This window comes from Rhinoderma darwinii (genome assembly GCF_050947455.1).
Source record: "Rhinoderma darwinii isolate aRhiDar2 chromosome 5 unlocalized genomic scaffold, aRhiDar2.hap1 SUPER_5_unloc_28, whole genome shotgun sequence".
NCBI lineage: Eukaryota > Metazoa > Chordata > Amphibia > Anura > Rhinodermatidae > Rhinoderma > Rhinoderma darwinii.
This window is the reverse complement of record NW_027461785.1, coordinates 202973-208972: the sequence shown is the minus strand read 5'-3', so window position 1 is coordinate 208972 and position 6000 is coordinate 202973. Positions and strand designations below refer to the sequence as shown.

General features: G+C 42.6%; 1 pseudogene; it reads right to left on the bottom strand.

Annotated features, from left to right (window-relative positions):
- Positions 1–1813: 1813 nt before the first annotated feature.
- On the bottom strand, positions 1814–1984 carry LOC142689233 (U2 spliceosomal RNA; annotated as a pseudogene).
- Positions 1985–6000: the final 4016 nt, after the last annotated feature.

The following is a 6000-nucleotide window of genomic DNA, read 5'->3' as shown; positions in this document are numbered from 1 at the left end:
GGAGCAGTACTTCCTTAGAAAAGAAAGAATGTCCTCCACCAACACATGAGGATTGTACATAAGCACAACCAATGGCACATCATTGTTATACAGCACAGTGAAGACAAGTCCATCCAGATCAGTATTTTGCAGGTTTGCCTTGATTGTCGCATACAAATTGTAACAAGCATTGAGACTGTTGAGAACAAGAGTAAAACGGTTACCTCTAGGGTCCTGAAGGCATAGAATGTCGCTCCTGCTGACATTGAGGGTCTTGAAGAGGATGTCTTGCACCAGATGCTTCAATGAAAACAGATCTCTTTTATCCAAGGGTACGTCAATACCAAAAGCGTTCTTGATCCGGGTTTCCCCGATCCCAGCGTAGCGGAGCCTAGCTCCCATGATCGCTCTACTAATGATCACCCAGCCTACCCCCTAATAGCAGCAGATGGCTTAAGCCACCGAGGTGGCGATGCCAAAAGGCCAAGGGCATGACATGCTGATCACCTAATGACACGAGATCGTGCCAAAAGGCCGAGAAGCGATAACCCGAGCGGCCCTTGCCTTGCCCGAGCCTGTCCCATACTGCTGTTCACCCCTTGCAGCGATTGATTCAGCCTACTCCTAGGCAATTCCATGGGGCCCTGCAGGCTCACACACATTTACAGCTACTAAGCGGGAGGGAGGTGAATAAAGGCCGGAGAGGAAGCTACACAGGATTTGCTTCTTTTGCTTGCACCACAATGCAGTGCTGAAAGAGGAGGAATCTACATAAAAACGCCTTCCTGGCAACGCCCAAATGCCCTCCTGCCATGCAGATAAACACTGGCAGCGGCAGCAAGTGCATGCCCACAGCCACCCCTTGTTCCTTCACACCTTGTATCAGCTTTAATCCAGTCCAGTGCTGCCTGCTGAGCAGCACTGACCAACACTGCCTGGGCCCAGGCTTTTATCTATCTCTGAGGCCCCATTATGATGTCAGAAAGCTGGCTCTGGAATCCTGAGGGCTCCACTATGACACGTGCAAAGTTCCGTCTGAACTTTATATAAGACGGTGAGGCTCAGTCAGTCACTCAGTGTTGCCTGAGAGGGCAACACTGCAACAGCCGGCCGCCAGGCTGTCTTTTTTTTGCACATTTATTTGCCTCCAGGAGGCCACAAGAGGGAGACAAGGGACTGCAAAATGGAAAATAAGCATCCACCAACTTTACAGACAACTTCTCCTTGCTCCTACAACCTCCATCCTTGCACAGTTTGTTATTCTTCCAGGTAACAAAGTAACAAATCCAAATTGCTGCTCTCTTTGTAGGCAAGCAAGGGTTTGTTGCAACTGCAATTCTTACTTCTTCTTGAAATGTAGGGACGACAGTACATTCCATCACATCCATCTAGTGTACACAGGTAGGTCCATTGTGGCGGGTAGGCGGCTGGCTGCTTTAATGGCTGTTTGCTGTTCCCCTACTCCACTCCACTCCACTATTTGACTGTGGTGCTGCATCAATCAGTGGCTGGCTCAGGTGCAGCTCTTTAACTTACCTAGGAGGGAGGGCGGAGAGAAGACAAGGAAGGTGAATGAGCTGTTCCAATGTGAAATGCCGGAAACACAGAAACACAGAAGACACACACACACACACACACACACACAACAAGAGGTGGCAATGTATTCATTAATTGCATTTAATAAATGAGCTCATTATCACACATGACTGTACAAATGCATTGTCCAACAGGTGTTGAAATAATGGGATTAAAAGGGGAGATCCCATCAGAAAGACAAAAACAATAGCAAACACAAATAGCACTTTTGGAATCTGATTTTAGTCAACACATAAGGGAAGGGTGCACCGGTCCTGGAAATACTGCAATACCAGGTCAATGCGTGGAGTGGACAGAGCAAGCTCTATTTCCATCTCCCTGTTCTAAAAATCCATTTAATATATGGTCCCCAGATAGGGGACGTATCAGATATTAAACTGATAAGAACAGATTTTTTTTTTTTTTTTTTTTTTTTTTTTTTTTTTTTTTTTTTTTTTTTTTTTTTTTTTTAAAACCATTCAGTTTAACTTAAAGCAACAGTACACAAACCATTTTGCATTTTAAGGCATAAGTTGCCTTAGTCGTACATCATCATGGCTATTTTATTCCAAACAATAATAATCAAGACACAGAAAGGATCGTGAAGAACAAAAATAAAACAGGAATAAATCTTATCAATTAGCTATATTTCACCAACCTTCTCCACTTCTTAAATTTCCATATCCCCTCTGCGTCTATACCACCACCGCACTGACTATCCCAACGATAGACTACGTATAGTCTTGACAAAACCATCCTCACACACTCACCAATGGGTACCCACTTATGTTTGAAAACACCTAAATTACGTACATCCCATAAGCTTTCCATTATACACGCCATAATCAACCATAAGATCCTATCACTTACTCTGTTACAAGCCCCTATAGCAAACATCGCAACCTTCCAATCCACAAACTTCACCCCAGCTAACTCCTTACAGACGCCACCCATCCTCCTCCATACCTCATACGAATAATTGCAGTCCCAAAAAAGATGCCTAACAGTCTCCCGTGAATTACACCCACCCCTTGGACATACCTCAAATCTAACTAGCATTCTCCTCCTCTGCACATCTCTAACAGGCAATATATCATGCAACGCCATCCACACTATGTCCTTTTGTCTATTGGACATACCTCTCACGCCTAACTTCTTCCAAGTATCCACAACATCCTCTCCTCGCAAACCCACAATGTTACACACAACCTCATTCACACACAATCTTTTTAGCACAGCCTTCTTATCCAGAAACCCACCCATAGGCACTGCAATCAAATCATATTTCCTAATGAACCTTTCAATCACAACATACCATACCGGACATACATAAGCAACAGGCACAGTAGCATCTCTCTTAAACCAATTTAACCCATAAAGCATCCAACCGGCCATATACCTTACCATATACGCACTCTTATTTCCTTTCCCCAAGAGCCCCACCACTATTTTAATATAATTTAACCCAAGAAAGACCTCCACATTCGGAAAACCCAAACCTCCATTCTCACAAGACTTATAAACATACTCACGCTTCAACTTTTCCATTTGACTTCCCCACAGAAAGGTAAACACCATTTTCTCTGACTTTTTGATTTTCCTACTAGCGGAGGGAAAAATACTAGCCACAAAAACCAAAATAGGCAAAATCACTGTCTTAATTATCAACACCTTCCCTGATAAAGTCAGGTCTCTAAGTCTCCAAAAATTCAATTTCTTCTCAATCCTCTTGCCACATTCATCCCAACTCTCATTCCCTCTCAAGTCCTCATTAAACTGTATCCCCAACACTTTTACTGCACCCACTTCATTCCTCACTCCCTCCATACTTACCCTCCTATCCCCAAAGCACTTAAAGACACACTTATCCCAATTCACCTTAAAAGCTGATGCCCCACAAAAAAAATCCAACCATAATTTTGCTCTATTCAACCCAGCCATACAATCACTCATAACCACAACATCATCCATATAACCCAGAATTTTAACGTATTTACCTCCACTTCCTGGGATCAAAAAACCTTTCACCACTTTATCTTTTCTTACCAAACACATCAAACTTTCGATCACACAAATAAACAAAACTGGGGACATAGGACACCCCTGTCTTACCCCAGATCTCACACATACTTTTGAACTTAAATTACCATTCACCAACACTTCACTTGACACATCCCTGTACAAACACTTCACACCTTCCAAAAACCTCACTGGGAAGCCCATCCTAACAAGTACAGCAAACATAAACACATGCGACACTCTATCAAACGCCTTTTCGAAATCTAACGCAAGCATCATACACTTCTGTTTCCTACTCATACAGTCACCAATCAAATCTCTCAGCAAAACCAAATTATCAGACATACTCCTACCTGGCACAGCACAGACTTGGTCTTCACCCACAACCTTTCCTACCACCTCACGCATACGATTAGCCAAAATTTTACTAAAACATTTATAATCCACATTCAGCAGTGAAATCGGTCTCCAATTACCCAAACACTTCTTATCCCCTTTCTTATAAATCAAAACAATCACACCCTCTTTCATAGACTCACACAAAACCCCCTTATCCCATATAAACTTACATACTTCCACCAAATCCAACCCTATTATCTCCCAGGCCTTCACATAAAATTCCACAGGAATACCATCTTTACCAGGTGTTTTATTTTTCCCTGCACTCATTATCACTTTCTTTACTTCTTCAGACGTTACATCCTCATTCAACCCCACACAATCCTCCTCTCTAAGAACATTTTCCAAACCATTCAAAACCTCATCCATCAACCCGATATCAATCCACTTTTTGCCATATAGTTCTGAATAAAACGATTCCACCACTTTTAACACATCCATACCCACTATACGCTCCCCCTTCGCATTAACAATTTCATCCATATCATCTTTCTTACCACACATTTTCTTGAAAAAAAACCTTGTGCATTTTTCATTTTTATCTAAGTACTCCACTTTAGACCTGAAAATAATCTCCTTTCCCTTTCTTTCCAAAACTTGCTTTAACTCGTTCCTTGCCTCCTCTAGCAAATCACTCATATCAATTCCCTTCTCACCCATCTTCCGCAACCATTCTATCCTAATATTCAGTTCCTTATACTGGTTACGTTTCCTAGCAGCCTGCTTATATCCCCATCTCACAAAAAATATTTTAATCTGCCCTTTCATCCAATCCCACCATTTAAGCACATCCACAAAACTATCTTTTTCTCCCTTCCACACATCATACTTTCGTTTGAACTCATCCATCACTTCAACATCCTCCAATAATCTAGTATTCAACTTCCACACCCCTTTCCCAAAACAAAGTTTACTACTTACCTCCACCCATACCCGTAAACATACATGGTCTGAAAAAGGTACCTCATTCTGAACCATCTTATTACACACTAAACCCTTAGATATGCAAATACGATCAATTCTTGACTCAATACCCCCTCTATCTGATTTATATGTTGGCGGTGGTGGTTTACCCAATGACAATTCGGCTGCATCTATAAAAGAAAAATCAGATATAAGTTGGTTAAGCTTTTTCCCAGTTACATCCAGACCATCCCCATCAAAAGAACAATTAAAGTCTCCCAAAAAAAAGGTAGGAATCCTTCCAGGTAAGAACAAACTTAGCTTTTCCAACAACGCCAGCCTTTTTGCTCTATCTATAGGACAATAAGTATTCACCACCCTAACCCTAACTCCCCTGCAACATACCACTGCAATTACACATCTACCTGTTTCCACCACTGTATAACTCTCCAGATCCATACCCATATTTCCTAATAGGATCCCCACCCCATCATTCTTATTGGAAGTAGATCCTGACCAGACATACTGCCCATATGGCCAATCCCCCTCCCCCAGTGACTCAGATATACCACACTCTTGCAGGCATATAATCTCTGCCCCAAGATTCCTAACATAGTCCAGCACAACAGCACGTCTAGGCTTTGATGTAATTTGCCTGACATTCAAGGATAAGACATTAAGTGTAATTTTGGGGTCCATATTTTGATCTTTTTCCGTAGATATCCACCAATACCCCACTGTTTAATCAGCCTACACCTCCTGGTGGCTGACAACCGGACACAAAGATAGCTTTGTCCACGTCTTCTCCTAAAAAAGGAAAGTCCTCAGGAAAATGAGAAATGGGGTAGACTCCCCTATCCGGGCTCACTCCATCTTCACTCAGAGGAGACAACATGGTGCGAAGTCTCTTAGAAGATGAACCTCCTTCCTCCTCCTCAGAAGGCCTCACAAGTGCAGTTGAAAAGTCCCCTTGACCACCTTCACCTTGTTGGTCCACCAGAATTCCTTCCCAGGAAAAGACAGGTGATTTGGATAAAGAACCATCCACCTCCCCATCACCTCTTAACCCAGTCAGGTCATCAGAGGGGTGAGGCAGGTCTTTCTCAACAGGTGCTACCTCCATTT